Here is an 8,704-nt window from a genome sequence, read left to right on the forward strand (position 1 = left end):
CACAGCGCCACACCAGGACTCCCCAAAGGGCTTAAAAAACAAAATACAAAAAACCAAAGAGTTTTTACTGACTGATTATTCTAATCACCAATCTTTTCTTCCTAGTTAGCCATTATTGAAGCCTGTTTAGCATTATCACAGCATACAGGTCTCCAATGACAGATGAATAGCTGTGCATGAGGTGCATTGACCAGGAATCAGATCCAGATGCTGGAAGGTGGCTACCACTGAACTCTGACTGCGTCTATCTATCTATCTATCTATCTATCTATCTATCTATCTATCTATCTATCTACCTATCTTCTGTCTCTTTGTCTATTTAGGCATCAGTTCTGTAAATATGTCCCTATTTTTTCCACAAAAAATCAAAAGACCACAGCCTTCAGTATGGGTTGCACCTCAAAGTAAAGATAACAAAAATCCTCACCACTGGATCAATACATAGCATCATGATAAATTGAGAAAAGATTGAGTTTGTCAAAGACTTCATTTTGCTTGAATCAACCATCAACACTCATAGAAGCAGTAGTCAAGAAGTCAAGTGACAGATTGTGTTAGGCAAATCTTCTGCATGGACCTCTTTAAAGTGTTTAAGATCAAAGACATTAGTTTGAGGACTAAGGTGCACCTGACTCAACCCATTCTATTTTCAGTAGCCTCATATGCATGTGAAAGTTGGATCATAGAAGAATGGAGGCATTTGAGTTTTGGTGTTGGAGGAGGGTATTGAAAGTACCATGCACAACTACAGGAACAAATCTGTGTTGGAAGAAGTACAGCCAGAATGCTCCTTAGAAGCTAGGATGGTGAGATGCTGTCTCTCATACTTTGGACATGTTATTAGGAGGGACCAGTCCCTGGAGAAGGACATCATGCTTGGTAAAGTGGAGAGTCAGCAAAAGAAAGGAAGACCCCAACAAGATGAATTGGCACAGTGGCAGTAGCAGCAGGCTGACGCATAGTGAGGATTGTGAGGATGATGCAGGACTGGGCAGTGTTTCATTCTGTTGTGCATAAGGCTGCTGAGTTGCAACTGACTCAATGGCACCTAATAACAACAAACTATACAAATGCTTTGCTTCTGTTTTTACTGTCATTTCCTTTATTATATTGATGTTGTTAAGTGCTGTTGAGTTGAATCTGACATGTAGAACCTTGTATAGTGTTTCCAATGAGGGTGTGTTTGAACTGCCAACCTTGCAGTTAGCAGTCTAGTACTCATCCTACAGTGCCACGCCAGTCCTCCTCTATTCAAGCCACCAACCTTTCAGTTAACAACTGAGTACTTAAACACCATTTATTTTATCCATGTTGACACACACTCAGCGGTTAACTGAAAATTGGTGACTCAATAAGGACTAAAGCCATAAAGACCTTTTGGGGTAGTTTTACTCGTCAATCGGGGCTACTATCCCTTGAAATCATCATGAAGACACCTAACAACAGTGGCCATTATTATCTCTGTATGAAGAAACAAAAATATAAAAAACAAGTGATTGCCATGGTAGTACACTGCTGCAATGATATCCTGCTTCTTTTTCATACTTTCATGTCTGACTTCTGAAACCCAGTGCTATTCTGATGTACACATGGGATCTCCATGAGTTGGAATCAACTCATTGACAACAGGTGTTTTTGATATTTCTTTCCTGCCCACCCCCACAAATACTGGTGGTGGTGGTGGTTATTTGCTTTGGAGTTAGTTCTGACTCGTAGCAACCCTGCATAGGGTTTCCAAGGCTGTAAATCTTTATGGGAGCAGAAAGCCTCATCTTTCTTTCATGGAACTGCTGGTAGTTTTGAACTGCTGACTTTGAGGTTAGTAGCACGACTCATAACCACTACACTACCAGAGCTCCTCCCCCAAATACTAGGGTGCTTCAAAAAGTTTGTGGAAAAATTCCATTATCTTTTAATTCAATTTTTCCAGGAACTTTTTGAAGCCTCCTTATATTCTCCATATAAAAACCAAAAAGTATCTGTAAAAGCATAAATCATATTCACTATATATATAACACTATATATATAACTATATAACACTCTTAAAGAAAAATTCATCCATTATTCTATGGTCTTAAAAGAACCTGCATGATCTTACTCTCTAAAATCCTGTCTATCCCCTGTCATTCTCCCTCCTACTAATCCAAGCAATTGGCTTTGTATCTGCTGCCAAACATGCCAACTTACTTTTCTTCTTTCAGGTTTTTGCTATGATTGTTTCTGTGCCTGGAATGCTGCTCTGATGTTTAGGTCTCAGGTTAGATGTCACCTCCTCAGAGAAGCCTTCTCACAACTTTGTCTAAAGAGGCCGTCTTCATTTATTTTTTATAATTACTCCATTTATTTCCTTTAGATGATCATGATTCACATATACTCCTTTGCTTACCTATCTATTTCTCCTTCAGTGGAAGGTAAGCTCCCTGATAAACTGATATGAAACATTTGGAAAAGTTAAAGCTATGTTGAAAATAAATTTTGCAGTATTTTTAAAAATGGAGAAATTAAAAATTATAGTAAAGCACAAAAGTTAACAGAAAGGAAATAAAATTATACTAGCTCTGGTAGCGTAGTGGTTATGAATCGGGCTGGGAACCTCAAGGTCAGCAGTTTGAAACTACCAGCTGTTCCGCGGGAGAACGATGAGGCTTTCTGTTCTCGCAAAGATTTACAGCCTCGGAAAACCCGGTACAGGGTCGCTATGAGTTGGAACCGGCTCCACGGCACATAACAACAACAACAACCCTTTGTTGTTGTTTCAGTGCCATCCAGTTGGTTCTGACACATAACAACCTTGTATAGGGTTTCTGAGGAATGCTGGTGGATTTGAATCACCAGCCTTACAGTTCAAATCAACCTTGTAGTCCAGTACTTATGTTATAGAACCACGCCCACCTTATTATCATCTTTTTCCTAATACTAATGAAATAAACATGCTGATTTAAATATGTTAATACAGTTTTATTAGAGTGTGCAAAACCCCGTGTGGAGCCTCTATCTGACTTCCTCTGGTTTCACAAGTAGGGAAGAGAATCAAACTCAAAGTCAGTCCAAAGCTGATTAATATGAAGTGGAGGTCAGACATACCTCCACCCTACTTACGCTATTGTGGTGCCTTGAATTTACTTGATATGAATTTTCTTTCCGAAGTCTTTTTAATTCCCACCAAGTAATTGGGTTGGAATATGCAAATACAGGACTCTAAAGCTGGTATTGATTAGTTCTGCCCTCCAGCTAGGCTTAAAAGGAGCCATCTCAGAAGTAGAAATGGAAGATCCTAGGATCATCAAGAAGGAAGAGCATAAGTGACACGTGACATCCCTACCTAGAGAAACAAGAGGCTGTGGAGGTGACGACAAGAGACGATGACAGAGACAACAGAGGCAGTGGCATGGAGAGACAGAACAACTTCCAATTCTAGGCCTACTGATTGAGTAAAGCTGAATGCCTGCAGGTAGGAGACTGGTTTGCAGCCCTTTCAGCATTCACAGTCTGGCTAATAGAGCTTTGTATCACTTGCCTGAACAGGGCAGAGGCCAAGGGGCCACAGGGTTGAGAGGTTGAAGATAAGAGTGAGGCGTGCCTACAATATGGCAAACAAGAAGCATTCCTGACTGGAGAACTGCTACATTCTGAGTTGGTTTTTGATCCTGCATTGTACGCTGTTCACTTCCCTAATAAACTCCATGAGTATTGTTATGAGTTCTTTGTGGTCATTGAATTGGATTATCAAATCCAGATGTGACACCGAGACCACTGTGGGAGGAATTGTTGGTGTCTGAATAGGATAAAGAAGGTTGTAGGGCGGAATCATGTCTGACCCCCACTTCATAGCAATTGGTCTTGGGCTGATTTTAACTTTGATTCTTGTTCCCCCTTGTGAAGTCAGAGGAGGTCACACATGGTCCCTACATGGTTTTTACACTTATTCTGACACCAACCATCTCACCCACAGCACTCTTTGCTTTACATCTGGGTTCAACAATCCTTAGCAAATGGCCACACAGAACTCATAACAATACTCATAGTTATGCAGTTTATTAGGGAAGTGAACAGGGTACAATTCAGGATCAGAAACAACTCAGGATGCAGCAGTTCTTCAGTCTGGAAGGCCTCTTCTCTGCTGTACTGTAGGTACGTCTTGCTCTTGTCTTAGGTCTCTCAGCCTTTGCTCTACTCGGGCAAGTGTTACAGAGCTCTTTTAGCCAGTCTGCAAATGCTCAAAGGGCAAGCCAGCCTCTTGCTCACAGACACTCAAACTTTACTTGATCCATGCCCAAGAAAATCTGCAGCATTCTGTCTTTCCATGCCTCTCCCTCTACCACTGCCTCTGGTGTCACCTTTTCTAGGTAGGGTTCTCATGCTCCACTCAAGCTCTTCTTTCTTCATGATCCTAGGATTGTCTGTTCCTGCTTCTGAGATAGCTCCTTTTAAACCTAGCGGGCTGGCAACACTAACCAGTCTTAGCCTTAGAATTCTGTACACCTTATTTGCATCATCCCACTCAATCACTGGATGGGAATTAAGAAGATGTTAAATAGAAAAGCCATATCAGGTAAATTCAAGGTACCCTACTACAGAGTGGTAGGAGATGGAAAGCAGTGTTTAGAGTTCATGCCCATGATATAAGTTGGCATTGTTGATTCAACATCCATTTAACCTTTCCTTCATTGTATAGTACCTATGCTGACCAACTTCAGAGGTTGTCCTGATTGATCTAAACTGGTTAGAACAATTCCAGTCCCCTTGACACACTAATGAATTAATAAGTAGGGAAGTCTAAGCCAGCAATTGCACGGCATTCCTTAGGTCCTAGTGTATGATTAAGGAATCCACATGGGACCCAGTTTGGAGTAGAGCCAGAAGAGGCTTGTTAAAAAGAAGCTTCCATATTCTAATGTGAAAGGTCATACATAGAGTGAATGTCTTTCTTTCTCTGGATGTTGTGTATGCCACTGTGAAACAAGGAACTGCCACACCTCTTTTGCCACAATAAGAGAAGCAGTTTGAGGATGAAGACATCGCAAAGGTGATCAGAACTGAGAGAATAGTGGAAAATTCAAGTCAAAGCTGCTAATTGAAGATAACTGAGGTTCTTTATAAATTTTGGAATCCACATAGTAGAAATTAAAGCATTTCTTAAACCAGAAGGCCTTGAGATTTATTTATTAGATTGAGTCTTCCTAACTGAAAAATCCTACTGCTTCTTAACAATAAGTCAAGAGGTAATGTCTAAAATATGTATGTGAAGAAATAGCTGTTAATATTTATTTACTTGAAAAAATGGGACTTACTATAAGAAGAAACTATTTAAATAGCTTTAAGTGTTTGCCTCTGAAAAATGGGACACGGATGAGTGAAGGATGAAGCACAATATGTATATACAAGGGAGTTTCAAAAAATTAGTGGGAAAATTCCATTCTCTTTTAATTTCAATTTATTCCCTGAAATTTTGAAGCCTCCTTATATATTTATTTTTAATTATATCTTTCAAAAGAATTTTACTTCATAACCATGCATTTTAATTATTTCAATTTTTAAAAATTTAATTTTAAAATCTTAAATCCACTTAAAAATTGTATCTTGATAGCCATGGAAGGCTAGAGCTGAGAATGAAGTGTCCAGCTGATATGAAGTGAGGGGAGACATACAAGAACGTCCAAACTTGCAGATAGTACCCATTTGACCTAGCTTTGGTGGCTGGATGATTAGAACTCAACTAGAGGAAGATAAAAAAAAATTTTGATAAAGGAAACCAGTGTAAAAACTTATGGATGTAGTAGCTCAAAATTCCAACTGACAGAGAAGGAGACTTCACCTCAAGGATCATTCCTATCTCCTCTGTACACAAGGATGGATAACTTAGACATTGGCTACCTAAAATGGGGGGAGGGGCTATAAAGGCACTAAGTAACTGGCTTACAAGTTTTCAAGAGGGAGTTTAGTTTCAGAGTATGCAGGAAAAGGTAGACTCCCCACTAAATAGTTTTCATCTTGTCTAGACTGGTCTGGTGAAAGGAGATGGGGATAAGAGTCATATGATTCAATAGTGAGTAATTGTAAACATAACTAATTGCAATTGTCACCACTGTAAAAGTATAAATTTTGTATCAAAAAGGGGGGAATAGTTAAGCTTACATTCCAGGAAGAGTACCCTTGGACCATCAAGGGAGAAGAGTATGAGCAGAATGTGAACCCCTATTCAGAGAAACAATGACACTAGAGATGGAGGCAGAGATGAGGACATGGAGAGAGAGAGCAGCTGAGGACTCGAGACTTATGGAAAGAGAAAGGTTGTGTGCTGGCAGTCAGGAGGCAGGCTTGCAGAATGTGCCCTTTGGTTGTTTAAATGATTATATATTCCTGAATGTTTTTTGTACATCCAAAAAAGACAAAAAAGAAAGCAAAACAGAGGGAATAGAAGCAAATACTGTTGAATGATGATGCACAGACGGGATTGTAATCATTGCAATGAAATGATGAGTGTAAAAATCAATGTTCTTCCATGTAAACTATCACTCAGTTCAGAACAAAAACTTTAGAAAACAAATAGAGAAGACATTACAAAGTTAAAAAATATCACATTACCTAGAGATAGAAATTTTATATTGTACATTATATAAATTTCCTTGAGAGTATTTTTAACTTTATTTAACTTGACAAATAGAAAATACTCAAAATAAAAAAATATATATCTTAACTTATTATTTTAGTATACTCATAGATGTGATGGTAAGCTGTGGAGTCTGGTCCAAATCGTAGCTACTCAGTAAAGAGTTTCCGAGGCTGTAAATCTTTACAAGAGCAAAAAGCCTCATCTTTCTCCCACTGAGGAGCTGATAGAGTCAAACTGTGGGTTAAGAGCCCAACTCGTAACCCACTATGCTACTAGTGCTCCTTCAGAGATAACATAATAGATATAAAAACAAAAATATAGGCAATTTGAAAATAAATAGAGGTATGAGGTAAGTGGATTAGACAGAGAAGGAAAAATAGTGTCTTTAGTGATAAGCAATGTAGTTTTCCTGTCTTCAGCTTATAACTGATTGGGATACCTAAAAGGGGTTCTAGAACTTGTCCAGTGAAATAGGCTTCTTGCAGAGCCTTTGTAGTGTATAGGACCTTAGGTGGAATCCTGAGCCCCATCCAGGACCTTCTGAAGTGGGACAGTCCTACTTGAAAGGACATACAGACCAGCCCGGAGCCACCAGAGAAACAGAAGATAATTCCCAAAAGAAAGACCAGCAGGAAAAAACAAAAAAGGCAGTCCGATTGGCTATTACAAGAATAAGCAAGCTGTTCACCAGGGAGCCATCAAGGCAAGTAATCAAGTACCTTCAGGACAAACCCCTCTCCAAGATTGAAACTCAAAGGGAACAAACACATGAGCAGGCATGTAAGCTTGCTGGCGACCATGTTGGTCTACATGTGACTGGAAGTTAGGGGAAGGCAGTAATGAAGATTTGGGCTGAGTTTGACCATGTTCCATAGATTCCTGTTGACATTGAGATGAGAAGAAGAAGAGGAAGGGCTGGTTAGCATGAAGTTTGGGGAGATATGGCAACTCCTGAGCCCATGGCACTGACCTAGACATGGAAGGCTAGAGTTGAGAGTAAAACATCCAGCTGATATGCAATGGGGGGAGATGCACAAGAATGTTCAAACTTGCAGATAGTACCCATTTGACCGAGCTTCGATGGCTTGATGACCAGAGCTCGACTAGAGGACAACAAAGAAATTTAATAAAGGAAGCAAGTGTAACTTGCTACAATTTGATGAACTTGACCTATATTAATGGATGTTGTAGCTCAAAATGCCAACTGACAAGGTAGGAGTATTCACATCAAGGATCAAGTCCGTCCCATTGGCATAAAGTGTTGATGTTGTTGTTGTTAAGTGATGTCGAGTTGATTCTGACCCATAGCGACCCTGTATAGGGTTTCTAAGAAGCCACTGGTGAGCTTGAACCACCGACCATGCAGTTTGACACATTATGACTTTGCAGTCTGACACATTAGCTCACAACGCCTACCTAGGGTTGATAGGGATGGCAAATTTGACGTTGACTACCTAAAATGGGGGGACTATAAAGGCACAAAGTGGCTGGATTATAAATTTCAAGAGGGAGTTTAGCTTCAGAGTGTGTGGGAAAGGTAGTATCCCTACTGAGTAGTTTCTATCTTGTCTAGATGGGTCTGGTGAAAGGAGATGGGGATAAGATTCTTACGATTCAATAGTGAGTAATTGTTATCATGACTAATTGCGATTGTCACCACTGTAAAGGTAGAAGTTTTGTAACAAAAAGGGGAGAATAGTTAAGCTTACATTCTAGGAACAGAGGACCCTAGGACCATCAAGAGAGAAGAGTATGAGCAGAACGTAGGCCACTATTCAGAGAAACAGTGACACCAGAGATGGAAGCAGAGGTGATGGCATGAGAAATCAAGCAACTGAGGACTCTAGACTCATGGAAAGAGAAAGGTTGTGTGCTAGTGAACAGGAAACTGGTTTGCAGAATGTGCCCTTTGGTTGTTTAAATGATTACATAGTCCTGTATGTTTCTGTGTACATAAAAAAAATAAAAAATAAAAAACAAACCAGAGGGAATAGAAGCTAATACTGTTAAATGAAGATGCATGGAGGGGATTGTAATAATTGCAATGAAACAAAATATAATAGAATAAATTCAAATGAAAAGAAATATGCT

The sequence above is a fragment of the Chrysochloris asiatica genome, unplaced genomic scaffold (genome assembly GCF_000296735.1).
Source record: "Chrysochloris asiatica unplaced genomic scaffold, ChrAsi1.0 scaffold00335, whole genome shotgun sequence".
Classification (NCBI taxonomy): domain Eukaryota; kingdom Metazoa; phylum Chordata; class Mammalia; order Afrosoricida; family Chrysochloridae; genus Chrysochloris; species Chrysochloris asiatica.